This window comes from Papaver somniferum, chromosome 1, assembly GCF_003573695.1.
Source record: "Papaver somniferum cultivar HN1 chromosome 1, ASM357369v1, whole genome shotgun sequence".
NCBI classification, from domain to species: Eukaryota; Viridiplantae; Streptophyta; class Magnoliopsida; order Ranunculales; family Papaveraceae; genus Papaver; species Papaver somniferum.
In genome coordinates this window covers 39,013,818-39,035,791 of record NC_039358.1, presented here as the reverse complement: position 1 = coordinate 39,035,791, position 21,974 = coordinate 39,013,818, and the positions used below count along the sequence as shown (strand labels likewise).

General features: G+C 36.2%; 1 long non-coding RNA gene and 1 other non-coding gene across 2 annotated transcripts; both read right to left on the bottom strand.

Moving 5' to 3' along the window:
* Positions 1–1,151: 1,151 nt before the first annotated feature.
* Positions 1,152–1,260, bottom strand: LOC113341925. The gene has a single exon (XR_003356228.1). It is a non-coding gene; the product is annotated as a small nucleolar RNA Z103 (small nucleolar RNA).
* Positions 1,261–16,432: 15,172 nt separating this feature from the next.
* LOC113283718 lies at positions 16,433–18,315 on the bottom strand. The gene is made up of 5 exons (XR_003327592.1): positions 17,584–18,315; positions 17,421–17,480; positions 17,220–17,263; positions 16,938–16,985; positions 16,433–16,795 (listed from the first exon to the last, which is right to left on the bottom strand). It is a non-coding gene; the product is annotated as an uncharacterized LOC113283718 (long non-coding RNA).
* Between the last annotated feature and the right edge of the window lie 3,659 nt (positions 18,316–21,974).

The window sequence follows — 21,974 nt, the reverse complement described above, 5'->3', positions numbered from 1 at the left end:
CTGGGCCGACGATCACATTTGGTCTCAAACCCTAAATTTGGCGACCAAATTTGGGTTTACTCCTCACCACTGCGATACTTTCTGGGACCAAATTTGGGTTTAGTACCCAAATTTGGTCGTGACTGTGGTTGCTCTTAGTGGACCTTGTAGTGGTTGTACTTGCTCGGCCATTGGAAAAATTGCAAGGAGATTTGACGCCCTTTGAAAATTGCTTTTGGAAAAAATTCAAGTGAAATAAACTAAACTTTACTGTTATGAAGAGATTAAGCCTTTATTTATAGTGCAACCGGTGTCAAATTTTGGCAATTGCCTTTTTGTTGTTGATTGACTTTTTGAAGTGCTTCCAAAAACAAAACAAAACAAAACAAAGAAACAAAAAAAAAAAAATTGGCTTTTAGAGGAAAGGAACAGCTAGGACAAAGCCAACAGCAGGACACTCCCCGAGACCTTGACAACCTTGGAAACCACCTTACCAAACAATGAACAGGATAAGTAACTTCTAAAAAAAGAAGATCACAAAATATGTCCCATGGCCAGTCCCAAAAGGTAATAGCCACAACGCAGCTCCCCAAGGCAATGGAATATGAGACCACCTGAGATGGAGATCTTTCGACCATCAACATCTCAAGATTTTTCTAAATGGATTCTACAAATATAACAGTTCTGCTCCAATCTATGAAAGAGAGATTTTTTGCCAAAATCTCTCCCGCCGATAAAATTTAATTAGGTACCTAATGAAAATCAGATAAACGGGAAACATACCCAGTAAGATGGGAGGAATATCATCACACACGGTAAATGCATTTCTAAGAAATAAAACAAGCACAACCTCTAATACTAATCAAAAGAGACATAAAAAAAACAGATCATAAAACAGTCCAAATTTCAATAGAAGTATCTTGGTTTCAAGCTCTTAGGCGGCAGGCAACTGCAAATGTTCTTGAGAAACAAGCCTTGGATTTGTCATCACTAAAAATCAACAACAAAACTCATTTTTCAACAAAAGACAAATTCCTTCTTTCAAATTGTGAGGAAAGAGATCAAAACTGCATACGCAAGGCAACTTAACGATAAAAGAAGCTGTATGAGCAAAAAAAAAGCATTTCTAATAAATAAATAAAAACAATGGTTATCTAAAGAGAGGAGTAAAGATGGATCAGACTACTGGCCTGGAAAACCTCTTCTGTTGAAAAAGAGATTTAAACAAAACGCACATTATAATCTTAGTCGATCAGCTGGGGAAAGGATCATCACTTCCATCCTATTTATTCTCCTCATAAAACAATCCAAACCAGAATGCGACACAATAGAAACCACAAAATAGCAAGGAAAAAAACTTCTAGAATATGTTTAGCCCAGAATAGAGCTAATTTATAACAATGATAAAATCTCACTGAAACCCACAGGAAAAAATTCGGAGTTATAGTATCTGGAATAGTTTTCGTGAAAGAAAACTTTTGTTTTTAATAAAGTCACAATTTTGTGGCCAGCTCTTTATGAATCAACCATAATCAACATAAATCTTGAGATTTTGATAGTGCAATAAACTGGACGCCGTATCCTCGGTCTCTACTGCTAATTTCTTTACAATGTAATTTTTCTACTCGAAGAAGATGGAGCAAGAAACTATAATCTAAAAGAGAAGTAAAAGACAAACCTTGAATGCAATATCTCCAGGCTGCTTTGTAATCCAGAACCCATACACGCAAATGCTCCACGACTAGACTCATGGGTCGTAAACTATTAGAGATAGATGAGCTGCATCACTTCCACAACCCAAGCCTGCTTCTTCAGTATCCATAAGGCTATTAACTCCAGACGAAGCAACTGCATCCAAATTGGGATTTTTGGCTTACTTCTCAGACTGAGGGGGTTCATATCTTAAAAGAAAATGTTAACAAAGACCGTGCTATAAGGTTCTACCATTCCAGTATAGCCGACAAACACATGTAGATTTAGCATAACTAGGTATTTATAAAAGATGCTTGATTATTAGCTCAGCAATGACAGTACATGCATCCAACAAGCCTATCAGAACAGGATATACAGGAATATCGATCGAAATCCCTGTCTATTGCTTAAGATAGAAAGCACAGAGGAACTTGACTCACAAATCATATCAAAGAACCATGTAATAAATACTGTAGTAGATTACTCTTGAAAAAGGCAGGGAATTGGGGTCACGTATGCATTGTGAATGGATAAAACCAATTGGAGCCTAGGCAGTCTAAAAAAAATGAATCATCAAATCTTAATCGAACACAATCAGAGCAGTAATGGATAACAGCAGCAGGGAAAGTCCACTACCTGAATCGCTAATTCCACAACGACAGTACCCATTTGCAGCCTTGGTTCTTGGAACTTTGATGATTAACCCTCCTACACTGGCTGATTCCCTGGGCCTGGGGTCTTAGAGCGTCCACAATGGACGACTAAACCCAAATATAGTGTCTAGTGGATAGGCGTAGTGGGACGGACCATCGTTCAAAATTTGATCAAAGACTAAAATCCAGACCAAATTTGGTCGGCGACCAAGACCAAATCCAAATATAGTCGAGCGTTTATATAGTCTACGCCCCATAACCAGGCGGACGTATAGTCCACGTCCCACCCCAGGCGGACGTATAGTCCACGCCCCACACCAGGCGAACGTATAATGCACGCCCGTCTTTGTTTTTTTTTTTTCTTTTGTGTGGGGCGGGCTTAATACCTCCGCCCCACTCTTTACAAACTTCAAATGCATGGGGCGGGCATAATACCTCCGCCCCACTTTTTTTCTTTTTTTTTTCTTTTTTTTTCTACACCGGGCGAACGTATACTCCCCGCTCCACACCAGGCGTTGGTATATTCTACGCCCCACACCAGGCGTTGGTATAATGTCCGTCTGACCAAATTTAGTTTTTTCACCGTAGGGTCACACACCAGATTAAACCCAAAATTTGGTCTTTTTTTTTCTCTTTGGTCTTTGGTTATACTCGCACCACTGCAGTTGCTCTTAGACTTCTTATTTTTCGTCAAATGACCAAACTGCCCTTAGTCCATAATCTGACACGTGTTAAGAAATTACAAAGGATCCGGGTTTAGAAGTTGTGTTAGACGCACCCAGACTTAAATGTAAACAGCCGTATACACACAGCTATTTAAAGCAATGTTTCTCTTATGGTAGCCTTGCTTTGTGTTGGTTAGCCTCTTATCCTCTATTTACTGTCATTCTAAATTCTGATAATACGTCCCTTGTCTTGATAGGCCATTTTTGTTCGAGTGTTGTAGTCTGTTGCATAGATTGATAAATGTGAAGGTTTCTCACATAGTCACATTCGTCGAGTCAACAATAGAGCAGCTGCTCGTTCTACTGTTTGTAATCCACAATGGTGGTATACTCCACTTGTTGTTCTCCAGACCACCTTTTAAGTTGTTTTGTAACATGTTGTTCGTATGAATGAAACTTCTGTAGATTTTAAAAAAAAAAATAATTCAACAACTCAAAATCACACGGTAAACATAAAATGACAGCAATATAAGAATATCAGTTGAGATTTTTTTTTTTTTTTGTGAGTTAATTAAGTAAAAAAAGACTAATTTAGGGAGTTAGAAACCCGTACACGATGATGAGTAGAGTTATCTAATGTTGCGCTTGGCAAACTCATCTTAGCATTTGATATGTCTACTTCTATAGCTGTTCTAATACATTTTGGAGCTTCTTTTCTCCAATTACAAGTTGAGCTAAAGCTCCTAGCTTCTTTGGCCATTAAGTCCGCTACATTGTTAGCTGATCTTGGAACAAAATAAAGTATGGATAACTTGGTCTAAGACTGATATGTTTTGCCATTATAATGAAGATTCAATGCCATTAAGGTAATCAAAAAGGTTTTTGCAGTCTCCTTCAATTGAGAAATTCGTCAATCCATTCTCTGTTGCCCATGTAGATCCCTGCAACAGACCTAGAGCTCCCGCTTCTTCAGGGGTAGAGGCTGTGAAAGCTCTTGCTCTGCCTTGTTCGATGGTTCCTGCATCACTTCGAAGAATTAAAGAAAAAACTGTTATTAGATTAGCTGAAATCCAAGCAGCATCAATATTTAGTTTTAGTTGAGATTTCGAAGGAGGCTTCCAATTGGGTGTTAGAGATTTCCCATTATTGACTTGGTTCAGTAAAGGGTGGTCTTTGTACCAGAATTCCAAGTATCTGTGTATTTCAGTTCCTAATTGAATACTTGTTTGATGTTTTCCTTCAAAGACTAAATTGCATCTCTCTTTCCATATGAACCATGCTTTTGTTAAAGCAATTTCCACGGGTATAATGGTGTTAGGGTTGTTTATCCAATCCTTACAGATGTCTAAGAAATAAATAGAATTAGGAATCTGAAGGTTAACCGGATATGGCTCAGCTGCCCAAACCTCCTTAGCATAAGGGCACAAGAAAAGAGTGTGTTATATAGTTTCTACAGAGTGACAAATGAGGGGACAGTTTGGATGGACATCATCCATGAATCTAGCTAACTTCAGGTTTGTAGACAGTGCATTCTGTAAGCATTTCCATGCAAAGATTTTGATTCTCTCTGAGACATTCAATTTCCATAATGAATTCCAAAAAGAATCATTTTGTCCTAAGTTGTAATTATTCATAATTTTTTTCGTTAGTTTATTGTAAATAGATTTAACTGTGAATTTCCCTGTTTTTGTAAGCATCCATCTTAGAATGTCTGGTTTTCCTCTTGCTATTCTAATCTTAATTAATTTTATTTGCAATATTTACTGGAAACATTTCAGTCAGCAGATTATAGTTCCACTTCATAGTGAAGGGATCAAATAGATCCTCCACAAGAGTTAAGTGAGAGTTAGTATTAGTTTTGTAGTTCCTAAGGTGCTCTTCTAGATCAGGGATCCATTTGTCATCCCAGATGTTGGTGCTATTTCCATCTCCTATTTCCCAAATACTATTCTGTCTATTAAGATGATACCTTTACTAATACATTTACAAATCCATGAACTTGTAGTTTGGATTTTAGCTTTAAAGGCATAGGTTTTTCTAAAGTATCTAGGTTTTAGTTGTGATACCCAAAGCGCAGAAGGCTCAGTTAGAAGTCTCCATGCAAGTTTGGTTATCATGGCTAAATTGAATTTTTGTGCATTTCTAAAACCCAATCCTCCTTTACTTCTTGGTTTACAAAGACAAGAGTAGGATATCGGGTAGTATCCTTTATATTTAGATTCTTTGCCCCACCAAAAGTCTTTTTGGAGGGCATCAATCTTTTTAGTAGTTTCTTTTGGTAAAATGAAGCAACTCATTTGATAACTAGCTAGACTAGCTTTATTTAGGACCATTTTACTTGCTTGAGACAGAGTTTTTCCAATCCATCTTTGGATTTTTTGCTCCATCTTCTCCACAATAGAGTCGAAGAGCTGAATTTTTGCTCTACTAATGAATAGAGGAGTACCTAGGTAGGTATCTTTAGGATCTATTTTCTTAATCTTAAGTATTTTACATATCATTCTCTGATTTTTTGGTTCAACTTTCTTACTAAAGAAAACTCCAGATTTTTCAAAGTTAATCATTTGACCAGAGGCTGTACTGAAAGTTTCTATAAGTTCAAGTATATTATGATATTCTTTCAGATCAGCTCTGATAAAAAGAAGGCAATCATCTGCAAAAAACAGATGGGAAATAGGATAGTTTTTTGGAGTAATTTTTACTCCATGAATAAAGGCTTCCTCCTCCCCTTTAAGAAGAAGCCTAGAAAAGATTTCCATACGAATAATGAAAAGATAAGGAAATAGAGGGTCTCCTTGTCTTAATCCCCTAGTGGGTTTGAAGAAGTTTCCAGGGCTTCCATTCAACAAAACAACTATGGAAGAAGTGGAAATACATTGTTGTATTAGGTTACAGAATTTAGAATCAAAACCAAAGGCTTTCATAGCTTTGATGAGAAAATCCCAATCAACTCTGTCAAAAGCCTTGGACATGTCAATTTTGATTCCCATTCCAGCATGCTTCACTTTCTTCTTTTTGAAAGAATGGATAATCTCTTGTGCAATGATAATGTTATCAGAGATTTTCCTTTGTGAGAGGAAAGCAGCTTGGAATGGAGAAATGAAAGAATTAAGAAATGGTTTTATTTTATTGGCTAGAATTTTTGTTATGATCTTGTAGATTGTATTACAAATCCCTATTGGCATGAAACCACTAGGGTCCTTAGGGTGCCTACCTTTAGGGATTAGGAAAAGGAAGGTTTTGTTTAACTCTGGATGCATACATCCAGATGAGAAGAACTGCTGAACAGAAGAAATGATCTGATCTCTCACTGTTTCCCAGTTGAGTTTAAAAAACTAGCTGGGAAACCATCTGGCCCTGGGGATTTTTTTTGTTTAAGTGATTTGATCACTGGCCAAATCTCTTCCCTAGTAGGAACATAATTAAGAAGATAATTGTCAAGAGGGGAAATACAAGGAACAATAATATCAAAGATAGCAGGATTAGGGGTTGGAAGAGAATCAGGGGAAGAAAACAGTTTGGTAAAGTAATCAGTAAAGGAATCATGGATTTCAGGTATCTTAAATGTGATTTCATTGTTACTCTTTCTAATGCATTCTATGTTGTTCCAATTTCTTCTTTTCAAAGTTTTAGTATGAAAGAATTTGGTGTTTTTCTCTCCTAATTGAACTAAATTATCTCTAGATTGTTGTTTAGCTGTTGCCTCCTGTGTCGCATACAACTGTTCTAGTTGACCTAATTTCTCTTTAATTTTCTCCTCCTTTTTATAAATATGGGAAGAGGAGTTTAAATTATCAATTTGGGCTAGAATCTTCTTTATCTGTTTAGAAGGTAACCCAAATTTTTTTTTCCAGTAATCTAGCATAGATTGAAGTGATTTAAGGTTCTGAATCAATAAATCAGAAGGAGAATCACTACCATATTGGTTCCAAGTTTTTTGTATTGTCTGCACACATGATGGTTCTTTTTGCCAAGTATCATAGTACTTGAAGGTATGAATAATTTTAGAGAAGTTGGTATCCAAATTCAAAGAAATAGGACAGTGATCTGATCCTGCTGCCACTAGATGAGATAGTTCATAGTTAGGAAATTGAGAGTTCCATTCTATGTTGGCTACAGGTCTATATAACCTTTCTTGGATATTCTCTTCTCCTTCTTTATGGTTATTCCAAGTAAATTCATATCCCTTGAAACCTATGTCCAGTAAACCTGCATTTCTTAATATATTTTGATAGTACTTGCTGCCAGCTTTATTGTAAGGCGGCTCTCCACATTTATCCTCTTGACTAAATATCATATTAAGATCTCCTAATAAGACCAATGTCATAGAGTTCATTTCTACTTGGGATGCAATGTCTGAAATGAAATCCCAAGCTATTTTCCTATTAGTGGGATAAGGACTACCATAGAAGCATGTAAGAAGCCATTTTTTAGTTTCAGAATTGGTTTGCACAAGTATATTTATCATATTAGTATTTCATTGTATTATCTCAAAATAAATTTCATCTACCCAAGCTAAAGCAAGACCTCCTGCTAGACCTATTGGGTTAATAATATGAGTGCTTGGGTATTCTATTAAGATACCTTTAACCACATGATGTTTAGATTTAGTTTCAGATAAAAATAGGATTTCTGGTCTATCTCTAGTTATTAACTGGTTTAGATGATTTTGTGTGAAGGAATTACTACATCCTTGCACATTCCAGGCTATTATTTTCATACTTGATTTTGGATTCTTAATTTGAAGTAGTAAAATCAAATGCAGAACAGAAGCAATCCTAGTAAAGATGGATTATCAGCTAGATGTAGGTATCTCAGTAAAACAATTAACAGGAAATAAATGAAAATTGGGAAAATAACGAAGTTTGAGAAATCTAGGGATTTAGGTGATTAGTGTTACCTGCAATTCGACGCCTTTCGCAAATGGGGAGTCCAAATTGAAGGGCACAGGTAGATAGTCATCCTCCACTGGTTTCATCTCCTTGAAATTGGAGCCATATTGATCGATTTGCAGCAGCTTTTCCGAACCCGAAGCTAAGATGTTTAAACCCTCAGATGAAGACGAAGAAAGGAATTCCGGGACGGCTATATTAAAGGCCGATTTATGAGGAGATTTAGGGGATGCAGGGGATGAATGCAATATGACATGATTTGAACTAGACTGGGAAACTAACAAAAGAGGAGAATCAGACTTCACAGAGATTGGAGAAGGCAAGTTATCCTGAGCATCTTCAAATGATACAGACGAAAATGAGAGTCTTCTATTAACTAATTTTGGTTCCCCAACCGATTGAAGAACCGACTCACCAGCTGGAACCAATGGTATAATCGGTTCCAGGTCCATCCCATTCTCAATTGGTTCCATAGAGTTAATGATACGATGAGTTTTCGAGTTGCCCGAGTTGACCGATTCAGAGATAGAGCCGTCAATAGGAATGAAGTTTTCAGGGAAATTAAAGGGAAAAGTGCGCTTTCCTAGGATAGAATTAGCTCCTAGAGGAATATCCTCATCATAGGTTACCGGTCCTAGAACTACATAAGATTGATTAAAAGCTTGATAAGAAGAAGCTAAGTCTCCTCTTGCAGGGTATTCTTCTCGAAACAACTCATGCAAGGTCTCTCAATTCCTAGGGATGTCGAGAAATTTCTCCACAGATTCCATGTTGCCATGCGCGTCTGCATTATCTTTAGGATTCCATATTTGAGTTGGCGTATTGTCTAGCCAATAGATATAATTCACCAGAGAGGGAGAATGCATGGTGATATCATAAATATCTTCAAGGGGTCTGTTTTGGATAATAGCACATTGACTTTGCTTATGACCAAATCGAGCACAATGAACACAAAACTTAGAAGGTAGATTATGGTATGTGAAAATCAGTTCTCTCACTGGGTGCTGGTCTATCTTAACTAATAACTTTTGGACTAATGGTTTCTCAATATTAACCCACACAAGGACTCTAGGTTCACTATCAAATTGACTAGTACCATTGCAAATCTGACTTACCACTCCTAATTTGCTTGCTATCAAGCCTAATATTTCCCCAATACGATGTTCTCTACCACCGTTGGAGATGCTAGCCCAAAGGGGAATCTCTTTAATAGCATAAGTAATGATCTGCATTCCTTGAGTGGCCAAAGTTGCTGACATGACATTTCCATAAGGGTACCAAGGACCATTTAAGGCAATCCACTTTAGGTCTTCAGCCGATCAAAAGGTGATAATGAAAAGGTTAGGATCTGTTTCTCTGGTTTGAAAGAAAATATTATTTCCCCAAAAGTGACGAAGTACATTTCTAATATATTCTACGTCATAAATTTCTGTTGAAAAAATTCTAACTAAGATATTGTTCTATTTAATGCCATAGTCCCTCATTAACGCTGGAGTTAATGGGAGCATACCTACATTAGTGTAATTGGCATAACGCTGAGCTACTGAAAAACCACTGAGATGCTTATATAAGTTGTAACAACTCATGATGAGAAACCAAGAAAGGCAGCAGAGAAACTCAACTCGAATTTAAGACGAAAGAAGAAGAGTGAAGGGAAGATTCAACAAACCAAACATGGATAGAGGAGATGAAGGAAGTGCAAAGAAGATATATAGAAATAAAACCATAGAAGAATAAAATTTAATGTATATTCCGAAGAATAAAATTTAATGTATATTCCTACAGCAAATTTTTGGGAGAATAACCTTAAAAAAACCAAACAAATCTTAAGAAATTTAAAATCAGCCAATGGATAGTCGACAACCAAATTTGGGGAAAGTAAAAAGTAACATTAAGGGGTTTTAAATGCTTAATCAGAGGGAACAAGAATTGAAAGACAACACCTTCAAATCAGACTAAAATTTAAGAAGACACTATCAATACAGTGCATTAATATCGTTCAGTCGGCTCAACAGGTTTTCTAGATTAGTCATTTTGAAAGCCTATTAGTCTAGGAGCCTTTCTAAATATACAAGAAAATTCACACAGAGAGTCCAGGGATAAGGCAAATCAACATCCCGCTAGGATTAGCTTCTTGTAAAGAAAAATTATAAATGAGAATGCATGAATCTATAAACGCCTTAAATGCACAGAGATTGACAAAAATACTTAGGCGATTAGCACAAGAAGATGAGCCATCAGAGACACCACAATACGCAAATGAAAAGTAAATGAAAAAGCTTTGGATTCTCCATTATCATTAATGGAATCAATGGTATAAGGGTCCGTACAATCTAGGGACAACAATCACAAAGAGAGGAAGAAACGTAAAGAGAAAATAAGAGAATAAGAAATGGCTTGCAACCATTTCAGAATTCACCTAGGACTGCAAATTTCGTCCACTAAGGTTATACGGTGCAAGGATGGACAGCTTCACAGAATTCAATATTATCGGTATAATACCTGCCAGCGGGAAACATTTATGTATCCAGCGCAAGCTCAAAGATTGGCCTTATGCAATCTGAGCAATGAAGAAAAGGCTAGGTTGTGAGTTCAAGCCATAAGGGATTTACATATCAGGTTAACCACCGGAGTGCCCGTAACCGCATCTTATTTCTTAACTGAATATCCTCCCGGCATGGATTATGCGTACGCCCATGAGAAGTCTGCAATTTATCAGCAGGAGATGGCCGGGGGTATAATCGACTTATCCGACTCAGAAGAAGAAGAAGAATGAAGACCAGAAAGGAGAAAGAAAAGAATCATCAGAGAGAAGTCCTGCAATAGTTGAAAAAGATGTTTCTTTACTAGTTTGAATTTCGTTTTATCTTAAGTTTTCTTTTCATGTATTTCGTAATGTTAGTTTCCTTAGGCTTATAAGCCAACTATATGAAGGTTTTATTTAGTACTTGAACTAGTATTTATGAATTAATTTCCCTTAACTGAATTTCTGGCTTTTGATGGGATCTAATTCTCCTACTGATTTTACTAGTCAAAGAAAAACAAATTAGCAGGTCATTAAAGCGAGCCAAACGAGAAATCGAATGAAACTAAAGCTAAATTATATATGAATGCAAAGATGCCTACTCAACTCAACCACAACCGAAAGAATAAAAGAAGAAAGAGAAATTAACACATCTTAAGGTTCGGGTTTTACTGCCTGCAAAGATATCAAGATAAACGTTAGTTTTAGATTATATCTGGAGTGCCCCCCTTTTAGATCCCCATCTGGTTCAGGGTCGAATCCCAGATGGGGGATTACTCGAACATCATTAAGGAAGAAAGAAATGGAAGAAGAAAAAAGTTTGAAGAAAAAGAACCGTTAGAAGAGGAGAGAGGGGAGAGCGAGAGTTTTTTAGGATGACCTTTAGATGAGTACCCGTTGACAAGACACTTAATCTTCTTGACTTATTATCAACTAGATGAGTACCAGTTGAGATTGAGAACTAAGAATCTAGTATATTTCTTAGAAGAATATGAGCCTACGACTACTGGAAAGCTCTCAGTTTCCCACTATACTTGTTGAAAATTCTACTCAGACTCCGATTTTAGAGTTGGCATTACATTCTCCGTGAAGACTGAATAACAAAATGAACAATAAACACTAAGAGCTAGCACTATGGTGCTGGCTATCCCTTCTTTATCCCTCAAATGTAGGGAAGGGATGGCACATGGAAGGCAAGCTTGCTATGGAGACGTCTCATCCATTCCCTAAAGTACACGGCTACTGAGTAGACGTATAAATAGTGCCACACGGCTACTGAGTAGCCGTATTAGTCAACTCGTTGACTTGACTATTACGGCTACTCAATAGGCGTTTGGTAGGTTTTAGTCATCAGAAACCTTCTCAGGCTCCCCACTTCTTTTTCTTCTCTAATTTTTCATCCTCTCAAAACCCTTTCAAACCCCCATTACCCCCTTTCGATTATCATATTGATTCATTGTGGTTCCGTGGCTTAAATTAAAAGGGTTTGATCGTTACTCCAAGGTGAAACAAATCCATTCTTCAATTTTGAATTTCATCCAAAAAATTATCTAAGGCGAGTGATTCTAATGTTAGGGTTTCAAATAAATTTGATTTTGATTTCGAATTTGATTTTGATGAAATTGTAGATATTAGGTTGGTTAGGTATGTAGTATGTAATTCAATAATGTAACTAAAAGATATATTTAGTGAAAAATCCATGATTAATGTAGAAAATTTATGTTGAATAAAATGTTTCTAAACTAGCATATCAATGTATAAAATTGATTGAATTGTATTTATGTATGGTATACACAAATTGATATTGTTTTTGTTGTTTGCAAAGGTGCATAATGAGTCTAATGCATTCTTATGTGAGAGTTAAATATGGAATTTATTTGGATTCCTCCAGTGATGAAGAAGAGAAAGCTTTGCAAATGTTTACACAATTATGTTTGGATGAACGATTACGTATTGTTAGACAACCCATACCAAGGGAGGTACAGACACGTAGTATAATAACGCATGATCGATTGTGGCATGATGCCAAAATGATGAATGATTATTTTACGCCTGGAACTGGTTATACCTAAAGACAATTCAAACAACGTCTAGGCATGAGGGAAGACTTATTCGAGAAATTTTTAGGAAAATTGCTTGAGGTTGATCCAGAATGGCATCAACGTCCAGATGCAACCGGTACTATGGGGCATTCTCTGCATATGAAATTAGTTGATGTGATGAAATATTTATGCAAAAGTACGCCAGCTGATAGTGTTGATGATTACACTCGTATGGGTGCAACTACAATATACATGTATCTAAAAAGATTTTTCCACACCATTTGCATGACTTTTGGAGAAAGATATTTACGTGAACCCACTCCTGAAGATGTTCAGAGGTTGCTACAAGAGAATGCGGACCGAGGTTTTCCTGGAATGCTTGGTAGTGTTAATTGTATGCAATGGCCATGTAAGAATTGTCTAGTAGCTTGGCAAGGAACTTACCGGGGTAAAGATAAAGAGAGTAGTTTGGTATTAGAGGCGGTGGCATCATACGATTTGTGGTTTTGGAATGCCTGGATCCAACAACGATTTGAATGTGTTGGCACACTCTCCTCTTTTTGATAACATGCTAAAGGGTGTAGCACCTCCATGCAATTATGTCATCAATGGTCACCAGTACAATATGGGTTATTTCTTAGCCGATAGTATCTATCCAAAGTTGACTACAATTGTAAAGGCTTTCTCACGTACATTGGACATTCCCGACTATGTGAGATTCAACAAGTATCAAATGGCTAAAAGAAAGGATGTCGAGCGTGCTTTTGGAGTTCTCCAAGGTAAATTCAGAATTTCGGATCTCCATGTAAGTATTGGCATCAATATGACTTGAACCTAATTATGAAATGTTGTCTTATTTTACACAACATGATTATCGAGCATGAACGTCGGGATATGGATTTGGGCAGAGTTGTTCATGTTCCTCTTCCGGAACCTACCATTAATGGTTGTGTATTTATGTCATCTCTGAAAAATCTAGAATTACACCTACAACTAAGAGATGATCTTGTCAAGCACATAGCTGCGCGTCCTGGTAGAGGAGGTTAGGCAAGGGACATGTCTAGTTTGGAGGGTTCAGATATGGAACGTGGTACTTCCATCATCAGAAGGAGATTATGATGATACAGACTTAGATGAAGAAGTAGTTCCTGGTCAAACCGAGGATAGAGCATTTGATTATTATGGGGATTGCAATGATCAAATTCCAGATGATTTTGAACATGCAGTTCAACATGTATATGGAGACGGTCATGTGGGAGACCAATATGAACATGATGGAGATGAAGATGATTCTGGCAATGAGGAGGATTATGACGATGATGAGGACGATGACGATGATGATGACGAGGACGATGATGATGAGGATTCTGACGATGACGATGAGGTTGCGTACGATGATGCGGGTATGTATGATGAGGATAATGTTGAGGCATAGGATGTATTTCAATGTTTTTGTGTTTTAAGATTTCGAATGTTACATGCATATGTAATACCGGACTTTAATTTTTTGTTGTGCTTCAGTTATGCATGCAAATGATTAAGGTTTATATTTGATGGCATATGGTTTAAATTATTTAAAAGTCCTTGTATAGTATGTGTATATGTATACATATCCATGAAATATCTTTGAATAGTATACGTATTAGTATACTTATCCGTCAAATCCCTTTGTAAAATGTATGCATGTGGATACTCACCATGTATAAAGGATTCACATATTGTTTACCAATGAACACATTAGTTCGAGCAACTCTATTCTCTTCCCCATCTTCAAACTGTAAACACTTATTTTTGTCTAAGTTATTATCTACAACACTTTTCTTTCTTAATTATGGTCGGTATAACTCCGAAGGATGACGAATTGATAGTTACTTTATGGGTTGATGTTCATCTAGAGAATGAAGAAGAAGATGAACAACTAAATAACACAAATCTTTTAGAGAAGTTGCTACAAAGGTTGACTATACATAACGGGAATCCTAATGAAAGAACGGTTAAGTATCTGAAAAGAAGGTTAAACGTTATCACTTCAGACGTGAAAGTATATGCATCGACACAGAGATCCTTATATCTATGGAGGGCAGCAGTTCCATCGGAAATTGTAAGAAACTTACCGGTTACGTATCCAACAATGTTTTGTGTATGTGTACTGAATTGTTGAATAATTGAATTGTGAATTGATGTTGTTTTATTTTTTTTGTAGGAGCATTCTGCTTTGGATACTTACTTAAAAAAGAAGGGGAAACCTTTTACATTTTTTAACTGTTATGTGATTCTGAAAAACGGTTTCTCAGAGTATAACCCTTTCCCCTTTGAAGATTCACCCTATGAATCATTAGATGAAGAATAAAGAATTCAAATAATGATAAGTTTTGTGGGTATATCTCTCTGTAAACCCTCACGAGACATAACTCGTCCAATAGGGTTGCCTATTGGTTTAAATGTTGGTTGCACATGCTTAATGTAATCGTTAGTCATATGAATATGAAAATAACTATTATTATTTATTGTAGAAGCATGTTACATCATGTTGATCAAATTTAAACTCTTACAACAACACATACTAATTATAAAAAAACACCTTACATCAATTGATATTCAAACTCTTGATTAAACTAAATCGTAAGAACACTTATTCAGCCCATGCCACCGTTTGACAGTCAAGACATTTCCAGTAACGTTTTTCATATGTTTTCTTTGCACTAGACCGGTGCATTTCCATAAAGAAATTACAACCCTCAGTTTCACAAGGAATCCCCTTAGTGCATTCAAACTCCACCTTTCCTTTTAGTTTGAAGTTCTTGCAGAGTTCGTCAACTTTTTCTTGTTTGATTGCATCTTTCATTGCATCTTCTAAACATTGTGCTTCTCCAGGACATTCAACATACTCACATTCCAAATACCTTATCTTCTCCGATATCGACTCTTTTACCTTCCTAGTGCCAGTGCAACCTCGTTGTGGACATTTTGTATATAGCCATGGGCATTGAAACAGATTATGATTATCCATGAAACAACATGGACAAACCTCTTTCGCTTCCACACATATTATTTGTTTTCCTTTTCTACTCGAACTGTTAGAATACATGATTGATGTTTATATTTGAGAATGAATTGAGATTTATGTTTGTTCGAAAAAAATGTTATTAATTTATAGAAAGAAATATATAGCCGTTGGACACCAGTTCTAAGAAATAGATCCGTTGGACTTGGATGTTGAGAAAAAGAACCGTTGGGCACGACTTCTAAGAAATAGAGTCGTTGGGAACGATTCCTATATAAGGAAGATAACACATTCTTCTTTCCAGCATCAACCTACCCATTCTTCTTTGAAGTATCAATCTACCCATTCATCTTTGCAGTATAATTCTACCTATTCTTCTTTGCATTCTCAATATTTGAGGTGAAATTCAAAGCTAAACATCTATTCAATGACAAATTGATCAAAAACTATCAACTCAGTCGAAGAGATTCTTAGAAGATGCAAACGAAGCACCCAATCAATTGTTGTCATGGAAATAGAGATATGCAAAAGAGGAGATCAAGCTTCTACGAAAGCAACAACGTCAAAACGTGAAATTTAGGACAGACTGAAACCGTCGAAAACAGTGTTATATGACAAATACAAACTGTCCTAAAGTCTGTCATATTTTTTGTGTACTATTTATTATAGGACGGTTAGTTTTTGTCCAAAATAAACAACAAATTTCACTTGTTCATAAGTTAGTTTTTGTCCAAAATAAACAACAAATTTCACTTGTTCATAAATTACGACTGATAGTGAATGTCAAAATCTATAATCAGAAATTCAGCCTAATCTAACTCAGGTGAGTCAGTATCACCGAATCTGATTCAGGTGACTAGGTTTTTGCCGAATCTGATTGATTCTATAAGAATTTATTTTGTTTCCTTCCTTTTTTTTCCTTTTTTCTTTTCTCGTTTTTGTTTTTAGATTAATACTACAGACATTCAAACAACATATGAATTTCGTGAGCAAGTGCAACCCATTCCATTAAAATTAATTTGAATTATGTTAACAACTTAACAACCCAGACATTTTTAAATTCAACAACAAATGCTACTTCATGTTCAAAACACCAAAGAATAAGAAAAACAACGTGATTTAACATCCAATTGCACGAGTTACATATTACTTTGGCCATTCAATCGTCTCACCGGTATCAATATCTCCAGTACATAGTTCATATTTCTATCTATAATTTCATTGACAAGAACTTCATAATTTTCATCATTTGGTGGTTTACGAAAGTCAACAAATCCAAGTGCAACTGCCTTCTAGTAAAGGATGACGACCTTTCAAAGATCCAAGCTCCGCTGCTGTTTGCCACTGCAAAGAAAAGCATACATAGGTCAGGAAATAACTGTAAGGTACCCACTGGTAGAGAATCTAGTGGGCATATCAAACATGCTTAAATCGACAGAGGTAAAGCGAATTAAGGGTGTTATCAAAATATATAGCCAAGAGATACCGAAATAAGCGGAGAAATCCGAGCCAGAGGAACAAATCCAAACTCCATCTGAAACATAAGCATAAATCGTAATTAACCAAATTCAAGAGAAGACAGAGTATTTTTGTCAAACAGGTTATAAGCGATTGTAAATAGAATAAAGCAAAGATAAGTTGCACAATTTGTATCACACACGACTGTAGAAGTAAGACAGCTGCGTTCAACAAAATCACATCCATACATACTAGTTCTATCCTTCTAATTAACAAAATTAAGACCCAAAAAAAACCCCAATTTTATTACCTCTTGTGACAGTAGAGGTCTCTCATTTACTCCCCTAACGGCCTCTGCAACAACAACAACAAACATAAAACAACAAAAAATTCAATCAAAACCGTCTCCATTCGTTAATCAAAGTAAAACCCTTTTTCAATCACATAATTAAACACCAAACCCCCATTAAAATTCAATCGATTAATCAATAAAATACAGTAAAGATCTTACTGCTCCTCTGATGAATTACTTTCTAGTTCAAAACCTCTTTTAGAATCCTCCTCTGCTGCTCTACAAAACAAAAAAATAATTACATCTGAAGAAGAAGAAAAAGAAAATTATATCAAAATCACATGAATCATCATTTGATTTCGCGTCTGTATCTCTCGTTCACCTGGGTTTTTCACCTATTTCTAGTCTAGAAATATGGCAACCATAAAGGTGATGATTTTCTTCTTCTAATGATGAAATCTTCTCCACGGTCGTCTTTGCCATCAATCCACCACCACTTACACCCTTTCAGGCTAAATCTTCTTTTATGAATCGGAAATGGAATTGTTTTCAGTTTCGGAAAAAATTGGGGTTCTAAAGAAATTTTAAGATATTTATGTGATAGTTGATTAAGTTTAGAGGTTGAATCAGATAAAAAGAAACTCAGAAGTGAGGGAAGTTAGGAAGTTTCAGTATTGATAAACACGAAGTGGGAGAATACTTGGTCTCTTTCGGTTTTGAGAAATTCACGGATCTAAATAGAGGCCCTGGAATTAAACTGATCCAAGGGTTGGTATTTTGATCGGATAGGGGTGGATATTTAGGGAAGTTGGGGCAGACGGATACAGAATCAAAAGCCAAATTTGGCTAGCGTTAGAAATCATAGCCAAGTTTCATCTGCAGAATATTTAAGACATGTGTAATCCGTCCTTTTCTCAGATCCCCTGAAAAACAGGTTTTGGACTGGTGGCATCACCTACCAAATTTATTAACAAGATGGATGAAGTGTTAAGCAAACGGAAATGGGAGAAAGAAAAAACCAAACATTCATTATCCGCACAAAAGCTCAAGGAAGAAAACGGGGTCAAGAACAAATGCAGGTGAGGGCTAGGTTAAAGGATGTTAAAGAAGAGACTGAATGGATTAGAAACTTTTACCTTCTGAAGGATGATTTTCCAGAAGATCCTAATGATCAAAATGTATTTTGGATTAATGTTGGTTGGGGTCCTTTCGTTAAACCGACGGGAAAACGACCACGCTTTAATTATGAACCATCCCACATTTGTTCAAGGCAAATCATGTTATGAAATTGTGCATCCAGTACAATGAGTTTCTCCGTAGGTACACAAGGGACAGTTCGCTGCACAAGAGGCTTATAAAGCCTGGAGAGGAGAAAAGTTTTATCATATCGAAGCGGCAATGATCGTTGAATCTCACACCAAGAAAAATAATAACATGTGATGTATTCAGATCTATCGTGCACCATATTTAGAAGAGTGATATCCTCTTAATGAAGTGATGATGAAGTTATTAATTTTAATCGAATGATCTGTTGTAATTTTTTGTGTACGTTATTAACGAACATTAGTTTAATGAAGTGATAATGAAGTTATTTATTTGAATATGAAAATTGTTTCTTTAGAACACATTTAAACCTTTTATTAATTCAAATTAATTTAGGCAACACTTTTAAAATTTAGATAACAACGATACTAACACCAAATTTAGGACAACATTTTTAATTTAAACCTAGACTAGAAATTAAAAAACTAAACTCAATAAAGATAAAGATAAAAACACTAGAGATGGATTACATCGTCATCTTCTGAATCTTCAACGTTGATTATATTCATCCCCTTTAAGATCTCCTTTTACTTGCGTCGATAATATCTTTTTTCGTTGGGAGCGAATCGACTAAGGTCCATAGACATTATTGCATTGTCTTGATCTAAATTCATTTGTTGTTGATGCATTTGATTAGTCTGTTGATGAAGATTTTGCAAATTGAGTTGTTCTTCCGCTTGATAACTCGGTTGCTGAGTATACTCTCAAATTATTTGGTATTGGGATTCTTGTTCCATTTTCATTTTTTTTCCTTCCTTGATCGCGTTTCCTTAAGATACTCAAAAATACTAGCACTTTATTGATAGATCCTATCTTCTTCCATCTTAACCGAAGATGTTCCCTCATCACCTTCTCTAAATATACCTTGCTCACGATCCTTCTTCTGTATGCCTAGCATTTTGGTTTTTTTGGCTCCTATAGGACGTGCATTCTCCTTGTATTTCCAACGAGTCTCTCCATTAGGAAGAACTTCACTACCATCTTCGTGTGATACAAAATTACGATGATTATTAAACAAATCACTGTTTTGGCTAACAGTGAGTTCATAATTATATCCAGGGACCTTTTCTCTAAAAAATTCATAACATGCATCATACTTGAATGGTTGGCCTATTTGATCCTGAAATTGCTTCCGACCATCTTTTTTCTGAAAATTTATGTAACAAACATTAATGAGATTACTATTATCACTAACTATATGGAAAAACTTAACAAATTAATAAAACTTACCAAATCTTCGTGGCTCGCACCGCTTTTGGTTTGCCGATATATAGCGTTAAGAATGGACACGAATTCTTTGACATCTTTTTTTATAAACCTCATTTTGGTTTTTAAGGATGACCAATCTCTTTCATATGGATTGCCGTTGCGTTGGACAAAAATTTGGTGAATACGTATCCAAAACATAGCGGTTTTCTGTCCCGAACCCACAATTTCATCCATACTCACATACATAAATGCAGTAGTAAGATCAATCTCTTTTTGTTGAACAAAATTAAGAATCATTTTGAATGAAACTACAAAAATTGAAACTTGAGTAGTACAAGATAAATATAAAAATCAAAGAGGTAGAGTAAGAAGAAGAAAAATAAGAAATCAATTGATGTAAGAAAAGAAATTGATTTCGTGTGGTTTGAGTAGAGAATTAGAGTGGTGTTTATAAAAGATTTTGAAAAAATGACCGTTGGGATCCGACGGTAGAGAAGATAGAGCTGTTATTAATGATGGATGGTTAGGATCGGGTGTGAGAGAGGTGTCAACGAGAAAAGGTCAAACAAATAATTTTACGAAACGGATACTGAGTTTTCGTGCAAAATGCTACAGCTACCGAGTAGCCGTATCAATGGTTATACGGCTACCGAGTTTCCGTAAAGCAGAATTTCACACGGAAACTCAGTAGCCGTGTGATTTTCCTTCCCTACAACCATGATCAGATGTGATCATCCATGTAGGGAATGAGGTTCATATCCCTACATGAGTAGGGATTTGGGAGACCATAGGGGTTGGGTTTTTGGATTTTTGAGGGAAATTGAGGGATAGGGAGGGGATGAACTCCTCCATAGTGTTAGCTCTAAAAGAGAAATCCATGTAGGGAAACGGTGGTTTCCTAGTTTAGGTTAAATTCTTAGTTTGAGTTGATTACCATATGAAGATGGGATACCTAAATTGACCATGGTTTCCTAGTATGAGTCGGTTTCCTAATCCAAGGAGGCCAAGACTTGGGAACCAAGTTTGTGACTCCTATATAAGGAGGTCTAGGCTAAGTGTTTTAGTCATGGAATCCTCAATGTAAATCTCGTAGAGATGTGAGGGATTCATCCCACCTTTTAGGGTGGATGTGAGAAACCATTAATGGTGGAAATAGTACATCATTATGGTGCTTATGGGATACTTATCGATGTTGGAAGATATGTCGTTATGGAGTATTCATATGGAGATGTTGGTAAGACATCTTGTTGAGGAGAAGAGCATCTTGGTGGTGCTGGATTAGATTATTGGTGTTGAGCTAAAGGCATCCATGGTAATCTATGTCAGGGTGTGCAGAGAAGATCATCTCGTTTTGGTAGATAATACGGTAAATATTATCTCATATGGGTGAAGACACTACTTTGGATCTTATAGGGTGCTTGGGAGAGTTCTTGTGTTCGGTCACGTTGTAGTAAGTCGATGGATTGATATAGTCAGTCAGTTGTGTAATTCTCAGTGGTGATTCTATAATGAATAAAGAGGTCGTAGCCGTTTTGTGGATGTAGATAATATTACACACATTGTGTATATTGTTGAACCACGTTAAATCTGTGAGTACTTTACTTCTTGTTGTTTTGTTTATGGCTTGCATCTGTGTGGTTCTCTTTATCTTCTTCTTATCCTAGATCGTAGTGAGGTTCATGGAGCAATCCGAGAGATCAAGTGTTTCTTGTTAGCTAATATGTTTCCGCAACATTAGCACGTAGATGGATCTGAACCCAAACAACTGGTATCAGAGCGATCCAATTGTCCCAACAATTGGTATCAGAGCGATTCAATTGTCCGAACAATTGGTATCAGAGCCAGGTTGGATAGAAGGTTTGAAGAGAGAAGTTTTTTTAGTTTTCTGGATCGGCAGAAAATTTTGAAGACAAAGGATTTGGTTTCATAAAGTATGTGAGGATTTGATGTTACAGCTTCCGAAGATGCAGAGTTTTATGTTATCAAGTATGTGTAGGATTTGATTTCATCAGTTTTGAGAATAAAGCAAAGTAAAGCATACTTTTAAAGGAATGAGATTATATCAGGTGATCTGCATTCGATGTGGTCAAGATGTATGGTCTTGATGTTTATGGTGCTCTACATTGGAGATTTGGCATTGATACTTATTGGAGCATAACCCCTATGCATGGCTTCAAGTAAGTTTATACTTCGTACTATATTCTTGTGAACTGTTTGAAAGACCTACGTAGATTTGTTTTT